The sequence below is a fragment of the Eptatretus burgeri genome, chromosome 14 (assembly GCF_056783735.1).
Source record: "Eptatretus burgeri isolate ZD-2024b chromosome 14, Ebu_testis_v1, whole genome shotgun sequence".
NCBI lineage: Eukaryota > Metazoa > Chordata > Myxini > Myxiniformes > Myxinidae > Eptatretus > Eptatretus burgeri.
The window spans coordinates 13,181,564-13,194,063 of NC_140974.1; the positions used below are offsets into that span (position 1 = coordinate 13,181,564).

At 43.7% G+C, this 12,500-nt stretch overlaps 1 protein-coding gene across 1 annotated transcript in view; it reads right to left on the reverse strand.

Moving 5' to 3' along the window:
• Positions 1-12,500, reverse strand: part of LOC147012676 (RNA-binding protein 24-like) — a 71,370-nt gene that overhangs the window by 40,824 nt on the left and 18,046 nt on the right. The window contains exon 2 of the mRNA XM_085853753.1: positions 6,008-6,168. The gene's annotated coding sequence lies outside the window, so the exon portion shown is untranslated. The remainder of the gene's footprint in view (positions 1-6,007; positions 6,169-12,500) is intronic.

Consider the following 12,500-nt stretch of genomic DNA (forward strand, 5'->3'; position numbering starts at 1 on the left):
CATTTCCGCACATGTCATAACCTCGAGAATCTCTTAAACTCAGCCGAATTACAAGGTTGAACTCCAGAATTGAACTTAGCAGCAGTTCCGACTGCGAAAAAGAAAACAAACAAAAAAATAGTATCCACTTGTCCAATTCGGACATAGTTTGATATTTCGGCATCTCTGGGAGGTCTTTAATAATATTACGGACCGGTGATCGCTAATCACTTTCCAAGCCAACTATTCTCATCAAACATTTTGCAAAGCCCCCCCCCCCATTTCATCACTCCCCCCCTCCCTCCTCTCTTCCTCCCTCCTTTCCTTTTCCCCTTCCCTCCTCTACTCTCCTTGCTCCCACCCCTCTCCTCTTCACTCCTTCTCCCCCCTCCCTCGATCTTTAACCCTCCAACTCTTCACTCTCTCCTCCCTCGTTTTATTTGGGAGTTGAGTAATATAATCTCCCTTTTGGGCACAAAGAAAGCCAGTTTGGTTAGCAAATGGACACTTGATGTTTTATACACAATGAGAACAGGTTCGGTATGCCACACTCGATGGAAACAAAATGGCTTCTCATCACAATTTGTCGTGACTGTACGTACAGGGACTCCAGTGGGAGCGGTCAAGGTAAGGGGTATAATGCTCCCACAGAGAGTGAGGGTTTCTAGTTTCTAAAATTTGCCAGAAATACGTGTAAAAATTCCGAAAATGTAACGTTGAAGATTTATGTTTCAAGCGGTGAATAAATCCAATACTGGACCACACGTGACAATTTCCACCAATTTCTTTTTCGTCGTCTTTATTATGTAAAAGATGTGAATGAAAAAAAAAAATCTCTCTCTCTCTCTCTTGGTTGGGACACGGCTATGCCACTGATGCAGTGTCCCCCTTACCAGTACACTGGTACTCATTTTGCCAACCTCAGGAGGATGACGGGCTGAGTCAACCTCCTGGTGTATTAATTTAGCAGCCAACGAGGCTTAAACTCAGGACCCTAGGATCCCAAGCCACCACCCTAACGACTGAGCCAACACCGGGCTTAATCTGTGACTATTATAGAGGTACACAAAATAGTCATTGGTTAATAGCATAACTTAACACCACTGGAAACATCCCCAAACCCCCCTCCACCACAACACTGCATAACATTTGGACATACACCTCCTCACTAACCCCCCCTCCCCCCTCCATTCCCGAGCATGACGTAATTTTTTAACGGCCCCCCTCTGCGTATGCAAATTACGGGGAGACGTGGTGAGCTCTCGGTCACACTTTTAGTTTACTGTGAATATATATTTACGTAAATCAAATAAATTACACACAAAAGTTGATGAGGAGGAGGGAAACTTTTAAAAAGAACACATAAATTGACCTGACGACTTTCATGAAGTGGTGAGTGAAGCACATTTTACTGTAGAAGAGGAATTTTACTGGAGTTGTAGAAGAGGAAACAAAAGACGCATGCAGACTGCATTGTGAGTCACAAAGCCGATGGAAATCGGATGCAACAAACCCAATCGGTGAATAATTAGCAGAGGTCAACAGGCCTGATGTCTTTGGCCCACCAGAAAACCAAGATGGCCACCATATAATTTATTCTGGGTGCCATGGTGGGTGGAGTCAAGTGACAACTGTTGGTGGGACGGACCAATCAAAAATCGACCCCTAACAAGAAGAGCAACAGCAGCAGCAACAACCACCACGTGGAGCTCTTGTGGACCTACGACACGTCGCAGGCAAAAGCAGTGAGAACCTGTGAAAATTACAAAATTTGTGTTCCACATCACAAGATGGTGAGGTTTTACAGATTTGGGAGGGAGGGAGGAAATCGGTAGACTTGGAAGTACCTTTACAGGATGTTAGACCTGGACATTTTTTGCGCTGAGGAGGTGGAGACACTTACTTCATACTTTGTAGTTTGTGCAGTCGAGCTAAAAATAAAAAGCAATTGAGATGTTGAAGAAAAAAAACGAAAAAAAAAAGATCCATCAAGTATTTTTTTTTCTTATTATCCACTTATCATGGTCGCATGATGATATCTTTCCAGGATTCTTGATGAGACATAGTATTGACTAAAATCAACACCCCTCAAGCTGGTGTCCTTCTCGATGACGTCTCGCAGGGTTGTGTGGGGGTGACCCCAAGGCCTTCAGAGGAGAACTTTCTTCGCAAGTTCCTCATGTCACGTCACATGACCAGCAAGGCGAAGCCGGCGTTCCCTTACAATAGTAGAGATGTGGGGCAAAAAGCCATACAGATCCCCATTCGAGATATGGTCTTGTCAAAGAAAACGTTCAGAACTTTTTGAATTAATCGGGTGTTGGTACCGGTCCAGCAAGTTCTCCAATTTTTGGGTCAAGGTCCAGGGCTTGTACCCATAGAGAACGATAGACTCAACTGTGGTTTTGAAGACCCTTAGCTGACTCCGTATGCGATTTCGAGATCTCCATACTTTATGGAGGGCACGGACTGCTGCCCAAGCCTGAGCTTTTCTGCATTCTATGTCTCGCTGCATGTAGGTGTAGGAGCAGAGGTATTTAAAGTCATTCACTCTCTCTATCGGACTTCTGCTTCTGGCAACAGTAAGTAAAGCACACTCATTAGAAGGATTGACGTGCATCTGCTTGGACTTTTCAGCATTGAGTAAAAGCCCAATAGACCGAGCAGCAGTTTCAACCTTGTGAAGTAGTTCAGCTTCGTTTGACACGTCTGAAAGGAGCGCGATGTCATCAGCAAAGTCGAGGTCAGAAATGTGCTCCGTTGGATGTCTGCTACTTAGACACCAGGAGAGAGTTAAACCATCCGTCTTCAATCACAGTTTTTAGGGCGTCGTCCAAGGCAATGGTCAGGAGGTAAGGAGGAAGTGGGTCACCTTGAAGAACTTCATTGTCGATTCAAAAAGGTGCAGTCTGATACCGTTGCAGAGGTATCTTCATACATCATTTGTATGGCCTTCACAATCGGCTCGGGGATGCCATATGCATGTAAAATTTGGAAAAGTTTATTCCTATCAATGGAGTCAAAGGCTTTCCTGAAGTCTATGAAGATGATAACTGTGATTGCATACTTCCTCAACGATGCGCCTGAGAGCAAGGATTTGAGAGGACGGAGATCGAAGGGGCTGAAAACCATTTTGATTTGGGTGGAGGATCTTTTCTAATTCAGGGCGAATTCTGTTAAGGAGGTGGTTGTAAATTTTTGCTGCTGTTTGAGTTAAACTTATTCCACGGTAGTTTTCAGGAAGCGTTAAATCTTCTTTTTTGGGCATTGGTACAATACCTGCTTTCGCTCCATTCTGGAGGGCACTTTCCAAGGTATGTTTCGTTGCAGAATTTCAGCAAGATTTTTCTCAACTTCGGAAGTCTCCAGACTTCGATTGGAATACCATCAAGACTGGGGGCTTTTCAAAGTTTCCTTGCCGTGTCAAGTGCTACTGATGAAAATATGCCAGCAGGAATGTTGGAGTTGACCTCAAAAATGGGATCGATTGGATTGTTGGGTAGGTGAGTATTATCAGAAGAGAGTAGTTTTTGGAATTGAGTTTTCCAGGAATCGAAGCGATTTTCACTTTGGATAAAAAGAGTTTTGATTTCTTTCCAGAAAGATGTTTCACGAGGTTCCAGGCGTTACCGAGTGCGCCGATTGATTTCCTCTTGTCAAAGCCCCTCAGAATATTAAGAAACCACTTTTTCCTGGGTTTCATCGTACATATCACATAATGCAGATTGTCTTGTAGGTACTGTACAGTTTGAGGTTGTGCATTGAGGACAGCATCACAGGCAGCATTTATTTCAGCAGTCTTTTGAACACGAATTACCTCCACCACCGAAGGTGAAGGAGGCTATGTTTTCACACTTTTCTGTCTGTTTGTTTGTGTGCAGGATATCTCAACAAGAGCTCAAGTGAGCACAATATATGCCCGAATAAGAAGGTATATACAGAATTGTGTTACGACATGGAAAACAGCATCCTGGTTGCCATGGCAACCACTTTAGATGACGAACGTATGTCACGACACATCATCTCCACAGTCTGTACCTATGTACCAGATATGAAACGTGAAAGTTGAAAACTTTGGGAGTGAGAGTGAGAGCTGTTTTCCATGTCGTAACACAATTCTGTATATATATATATATATATATATATATATATATATATATATATATATATATATATATATATATATATATATATATATATATATATATATATAAATATATATATATATATATAAATATATATATATATATATATATATATATATATATATATATATATATATATATATATATATATATATATATATATATAAAAATATATATAATCGGGCGTATAAAAAGTTGACGGATTTCGACGAAACTTGGGGGACAGGTTGCATGTGTTGCAGGGGCAAATTGATTCGATTTTGGTGAAGATCTGAATCTGAATACGAGAATTATTTAATTTTTAACGTGATTCTTCACTATTGAAAGGACCAAAAACGATAAAGTACTGTCGAGCATGATATTTCAAAAAAATGTATTGGACTCGATATGCTCTCGTGGATCAGGCATTGCATGGCAGAGGTATGTGCTCAACAAAGCCCCTTCTAGTTTTAACAGGTATTTTGTGGTGTCAATGTAGTCAAAGCAGCTTCATCACATATATCAACGAAATAATTATATGTGCATGACTGATTTCTTTTCCAATATATCACATCTCGTCGAAATTTGATTTTCAATTTGGGATGTTATGCAAGGATTGGTAGAGACAATATCCCAATGAAGTCTGGACCAGTTCGTGTTATTTTTTGATCGAACGCAAAGCCTTATATCTTTGCACCAACGATTCTGTGAGCGGATACCAAGAGGGCCAGATGAAGAGAGCTTGAGAATCCATGATACTGTTTCTACATCTTTTACGACACAGGATGAATTCAATTTGAGATGTCATTTTGTTTGGAGCACGGAATGTTCAGAGTCTTGATTTGGGTTTTTGAAAGAGAATGTTAGTTCTTAAAAAGGTTGTGCTGATGGATGAAATCACGAAGGAACTGTCCATATTTTTTGGTGGAGCTATGGAAAGAAAAGCCGTTCAACACCTGGGCATTAAAATCCCTTCCACGTATAAGACAATGTTTAGGGATAGATGTCACTATCCGGTTTAGGTTTTCATAGAACTCAACACTTGATACAGCACCAACGTTGGTTGGAGAGTAGCATGATACAACATATGTTTTCGGGTTCCCTTTAAATATTGCTATTGATACAAGGTTGTTGAGTAAGGAAGATTTGACTATTATTCCAACTCCACCAATTGCTGCTGTTCTTCATATCGGGCCTGTGAAGGATGCTTTGAAGTGTTCTACCTTCACAAAACATCATTTTAAAAACTATTCTTCTAATTAGGTGCAAAACGCAAGTCAAAATGTTTTCCTTCGTACCAGTACCGACGATTTAGTACCGCCACAGACATGGTGCAATCCAATGTTATATTTATGAGTACCATCATTATTCCGTGAAAGGTGGACAAACCATTTGGAAATAACACCAATATACACAGTATAACCAATGCAGGTCAGTGGCCGACAGAGCCAAAAGCAAACGAGCAAGATCTGCTTTCAAGGGAGGGGTTGCACCAGATGAGGTGGGGTGAAGGGGATGTGGAAGGGGTTGGGTGGCTCACCTTTCCACCTGGTTTATAAAACATTAGAATCCCATCCGCTCTCGTATTTTCCTCCATTGTTTCAGCATTAAACAAAGGCACAGCAGGTGCCGGTGGGGCTTGCAATGATTATTTAATGAGTAGATCGAATGTAAACCATAAATGTTTCACAAAGGAGGCAGATATATATATATATATATATATATATATATATATATATATATATATATATATATATATATGTATACATACACCTATATACCAATAAATAATAAATAAAAATTATTAAGTGTTTATTGTCATCATTTCATCATCAAACACATTAGCCTGTTGATGAAATAAAAATTATTGAAATTCAGGGTTTTCAGTCACAAACTGTTCCAACCTTAATCTTCAAATTTAAAGTAGACATTTCTAATGCTCATCATGTTTCAATGGACCAGCTGCCTCAGTCCACCACGGTGACTGCTCCTGAGCAGGTTCAACACCCTCCACCAGCTGCCTCTCCATTGAATGTGGTTTACATGATCTCATCTCCTCGATTACCTGCAAGAGCCAGATGACAAGAATGAACCACAACTTGATAAGGTAACCAAACCATCATGAACATTTTGAATCGACTTATCGTCGATCACTCGATAAATCAAATCGATGAATGAAAGGAGCTGCTCAAATATTGTGTTGACCTGCCGGAATAAAAACCACACAAAATTACTCATTCTTTTATACAAGGCACACGATCTCCAAAAGCAAACAAACAAAAGTAACCAACCAGTCAACAAACCATCTCATTATCCACTTCAAGATTAGTAGCACACACTGACACAATAACATAGCAGTTAAATATTTTCATGACAAACAAGAGACAATTTGACATATGTGAGCTGAAACAACAGACATCTCAACTCACTCGGATCATCAAGGGTCATGTACCAAGTCTTTTTATTGAATGGAAATCATTAGTTATCTGTAACGTCAAAAAAGTGTTAAATCTAGTACTCCGGTTAGCAACAAAGGTATATATATATATATATATATATATATATATATATATATATATATATATATATATATATATATATATATATATATATATATATATTGTTGCGGATCCGGGGTGGCGGGATTCTCACCCGATCCGAGGCGCCACCCTCACCACCATCGTCTCCGGGGTTTATAACGCCAGCCAGCTCAGCACAGGCCTCGGGTCACGCGTCTTCAATCGCGATATAACCGACGTAATCCTTGTACCTTACCAGTTGGGGAAATAGTACCCCGGTTACAGACTGGTTGTGTCAGATGCTGAGCATTTTCTGTCAGTCTGTAACCATTTTTGGTTTTATATGCCAATCGAACAGATCGTTCCTCGATGCGACACAAATTAATCCATAGCGGCAACTTCATACAAACCAACCAGATTTATTGGGGAACATCGGGGATCACGACACAAGCAAAACATTCACAACAATGCTTTTATTAACGATCTTTAACCGGTTCTTAACTAGGGAACTATGTACCAAGTCTTAACTAGGGAACTATGTACCAAGTCTTAACTAGGGAACTATGTACCAACAAGTATACGTGTTATATCCACGTATACAGGTTTCGAGGGGGTCCCTACCGAGATATGCCTTATACAACACGTGCAGACAAAGACAGACAGACAGCATGCATGCAAGACAAGACAGAGTACTTGGTGATGTTTCATGGATGAGAGGACAGTGTCAAAAGCACGAATGTCGCTCGCAACAGGCGGATGTCCACGGATTTGAGCCCTAGCTCGAACGCGCCGCGTGGCAAGATGGTGGCGCCGCACTCTTTCCTTTCCACACCGCATGCGGTCTCCGCGCGCTCTGACCCCGCGTAAGGTCGACAATGGGCCTCAGCTGATTTCTCTCAAGGTCCAGCATACAAATGCAGGCCTGGCCTGTTCACCAGACAAGGCCTAAATCGAGGTGCCGGGCTCCGGCAAGTGGATCGGCAAACGTGTCGAGCCGTTGGTGTGAGCAGGGACCGTCAGAGGCTCCGTCGTCTCCACTCTTGCCTTCCCGCCTCGAAGCCCGACTTCCCAACTCCATCCTCTCAGTTTCTCTCTCTGTAGAATCACCTTTTCTTTCCTTTTCCACGCTCGCCTCTCAAAGCCGGCTGCCATCTCTCTCACGGCAGAATCACCTCCTCATAAGAGTCGATCGCCGACTTGACGTGCAGGCCGCCTCTCCCACTGCCCCAAAAAGGCCGACTCGACGTGCAGGCAGCCTCTCTTACTGCCAAAAATGCAGACTCGATGTGCAGGCAGGTTCAGCGTCTCTCCCAGCAGATCCAACACTGTGCCTCATTCGTTCGCTCGCTTTGAAAACACGAGCGAGCCTCGAGAGCGACTGGTTCCACACACTGAACCTTTTTACGAAGCCTTCGTTTCTCTCTCGTTCGCTCCTTCGACACACGAGCACCCTCTCAACAGACTGCAGTTTTGTACTTCTTCCAAACTGAACCTTTTCACTAGGTCTTCGTGCGCTCGCTGAGAGACACTGGCTCCTCCCCCTTTTCGAAGCCGACAAAACTCCTCTTAGCTTCACTTCCTCTTTTTGGCCACACCCTCTCAGCCGACTGGACGGGACCTATCATCCGGAGAGGGGAGGAAGAAGAGGTAGCCCTCGGCACACCACCACTGTACGACCAATAAAAACATGCATCCTACAACTCCCGACACACATGTCATGTCCATTTTACCACAGAACCTAGCGAAACATGCATTTAATGGGGGATCTGAGCTAATCCTATATTGAGTAGTCCAATAAGGGCCATTTCCGTAACAATGTGTATATATATATATATATATATATATATATATATATATATATATATATATATATATATATATGTATATATATATGTATATATATATCATCATCATCATCAGGGATATGTGTGTATGTATCAGGGATGTGTGTGTGTGTGTGTGCATGTTTTATATATATATATATATATATATATATATATAATGACAAATGAACAGGTAAGAACCATCATAAACATGTTTGGAAAAATTACATGCTCAGACTAGGAATCGAACCCAGATCCTCTAGCCAGCAAAACACACCAGTGCTCAGCCATCTGAGCTTTCTGGGCAACCCACCAGCTGAACAACACAATTCTTCCACGTATATAAGTGACACTCTCTTTCACCCACTGTTTCCAGGGCACTCGCTGCCAAACTCCACTCATGGTATTTCATTGATGTAAATCAGAAAAAGAACAGGGCCCCAAATGCTGTCAAATGGTATCCAAGGCCATCTCCATTCATGACTCGCAGACTTCCTCTCCTGTCGCAGTCAATATGTGGCCCTAAATGGAGTTCTCTCATCCCCTCTTCCTGTCCAGGCTGGAGTTCCTCAAGGTAGTGTTCTGGGCCCTGTTCTTTTTCTGGTTTTCATCAATGATCTCTCCGACTCTGAAAAATCCTCTTTATCTCTTTGCTGATGACTCCACCCTCTGCCATACCATCTGTCATCTCTCAGACCGGCAAGCAGCAGCATCCTCACTCTCTGCAGATCTTGTCAAAATCACAAACTGGTCCAACACGTGGAACATGTCTTTCAATCCAGACAAATCTCACACTCACACTTTGTCTCTCCGAAGGGACTGTTTGGAACCCCCCTCCCCACCCCCCACCCCATCATCTACTTTCTCAACAATCCTCTGGAAGAAGTCCTTTCTTCCAAGCTTTTGGGTCTCACTATCTGCCATGATCTTTCCTGGGAAAGCCGCATTTCCAACCTGGCTTACAAAGCCAGTCGCCGATTAGGAATCCTCCGTCTTGCAAAGTCCTTCTTCGGCCGACCTGAGCTCCTGACCATATACAAAGCTTTCGTCCACAGCCTGATGGAGTACTACTCTCCCCTCTGGGATGGTGCTCCTTCCTCCCACCTTTCTCGGCTACACGCTGTGGAAACCAAGGCATTTCGGATCATTGGTATCTCCCGCGATGAGGCTGAATATTTGTGCCTCTCACCACAGGCAGGTGGGTGGTCTTTCTATCCTCCACCGTCTTCTCTCCGATCTCGCCTCCCCCCCCATCCCCCCCTCTGTCTGCGATTTGTCCCAATCATATTTCCACAGGTCGCTCAAGGTCCGCCAACAACCCCCTTCTGGTAAAACTACCAAAATCACGAATCACTGCTCACCTTCACTCTTTCATTCCTCTTTTTCTCCACCTTTGGAATAAACTCCCTCACTCTGTTCAATCCCATTCTTCCCTCCAGGCCTTCAAAACAGCTGTTCACCACCACTTCTTATCGTCCCCATCCAAATCCTCGATCTTTTCTACCCCCGTTAATCCACCCCAAACCCACCTCCTTCAAATTCCCTACTTTCCTTCCTGAAAGTTCCTGTAATATCCATCTTGTATACCCCATGTTTCCCACCCCATCCCTCTCCCTTCCACAGTTCCCCACTGTTTTGACCTTCCCACTCCTGCCCCCCTTGCTGTGCATTGTGTGTTAACTCTCATATTAGCCTCAACAAGGTATACAAAAAACAAACAAACAAAAAAACAACATAGGAGCAGCTCAGGCCTGCTCTCGAGAGGGTGTATGTATGTATGTATGTATGTATGTATGTATGTATGTATGTATGTATGTATGTATGTATGTATGTATATGTACATGTACACGTACACACATATCTATATACATATTGTTGCGGTTCTCGGAACCGCATGCATACAACAGAGTTGTCCTAAGTCAGTTATTCCATTAATGTGTAGTTAGGTTCCTACCTTTTGTTTAGTGGGAAAGCAAGGGAGTGCGTTGCGATGGGCTACAGTTAGGATTAATAAATCACTTTTCCCCTTTTATTATATTCCCTCCTTTTACCATCCACGGTGCCTTCATCTCGCTTGCTACTCTCGTTTCGCTGGCCACAGCGTACCACCGTCTACCCGGACTCTCGCTTTCTGAGTCAAAATCCCGACGTTCGGCTGGACAAACGCTGTAGCTGTACCACATCCACCTGCCAAAGGCCAGGTATGCACGGCGTGGGCGGACCATACCGTAGTCTGGCTGAAACCCAGTCCAGAAAGGCGGACCACGTGAAGGGCCAGTCCAATCGGGATGCTCGGATCGGACGATGACGTCGGTTTCGAAATGGCTCCTCCCCGAACTCCGGGCTCTATAAAGTACGGAGCAATCCTCAGAGTGGTCGAAGTTGGTTGGTTGAAGTCGTTGTGAAGGTAGTTGGGTTGGTTGGAAGGAGAATTGCAGATGAGAATTGGAGGAGAATTGAAGAGTGAAGGAATTGAAAGGGGTTTGGAGTCGTTGTGAGTGAGTGTTCCTGCAACTTGTCTCAGCCGACACGACGTCGAACTGCCCCCTTGCTTCTCGACCAAGCCTCCTGTCTGGCCCTGCTTTCTGTTCCTTATCTCTGACCTCACGACCTCGACGAACGGTCTATTGCCTGGTCCTGCCTGCTGCTCATCTCTCGCCCCCTTTGGACTCCACTCTTCTCCACTCAAACCCCTCCTGCAGACACGATCTCCACATGTACGGTTGTGGCCGAACAACTCAACCATTGTCGGGTGCCGCACCACGGAGCATGCCTCCCCCGAAACGCTCAGGTACCAAGAAACTGTAACTTCAACTCCCTCCCTCCCTGGTTGCAAAAGTTCCTTTCACAATTGGGTTTACTTTGCCTGAGTACGTGTCTGAGAGTGTTGGCGCCTGTCCGTTAAGTAAGCCTGTATAAGATATTTTATTGTTGTGATTGTTGCTTTATTAATCTCGCGTCAAGTCTGCACTGTCTGCTTTGTAAGTTGCTTGTAAAATTGCCACACCCCACACTTCTCTCATCTTTCCTGCATTACACCCCCAATAAACCTTTATTGTGCCACATGCTTTTCCTTGCTTTTTCTAAACTAGTGCATGCCCATAGATGCGTGGCCGTACGTGCAAACCTTCCCCCCCACCCCCCCCCACAAAAAAAACTCAAACCGCGTACCAGAAACAGCAACCACACAAGCCGTTCCTTCACTTTCAAGTGCCCGTACGTGTGTGGCTGTACGTGCAAAAAAAAATAATATATATATATATACATATACTTTAAAACCGCTTGCCAGAAACAACCACACAGGCCGTTCCTTCGCTCTCGCGTGGCCATACGTGCATGTCCGTACGTGCGTGCCCATACATACAAAAAAAAAAAAAACTTTCAAACCACGTGCCAGAAACAACAACCACACAGGCCGTTCCTTCGCTCTCGCGTGCCCATACGTGCGTGGCCGTACATGCAAAAAAAAAAAAAAACTTTCAAACAAACACACAGGCCGTTCCTTCGCTCTCATAAACGATGACTGGATTGGGGCATTGTGTTTATCTATAAATGCGGAGAAGAAATCGAGAAATTATTAGAATACAGTAAGTCATCACTATCCAAAAGTAATGCGTGCCCGTACGGAATGTTCACATCATTCCACGAATTATCGCTTGCATTGAAGTAAAAACTGCTGTGATACTTACACACACAGAGTTAATTAAAATCAAGTTTACCTCCCTGTCTTTGCTTGCCATGACATTCGCTGCCATTTACCATTGGCACTCCTACCCCACGGTAACTAAGGCACCGATCGATCCCCATCGTAACCAGCATGGCACGTGACGTCATCATCGGCCGGCCGTGCACCGACCTACGCTAGAGTACCTTTATAGAGAGAGGGTAGCGACATAGAGGGTCTGGAAAAATCTAGTCACGTGATTGCGTGGAGCCATTTTGAGTCCATCGCGGACAGGATCGGATGCATATTGATCAGCGTTTTCAACGTTCCCGCTGTACGCAGCATTCTCATTCGTGTTTTACATCGATTTTACGACAAAATGACAGGTTGT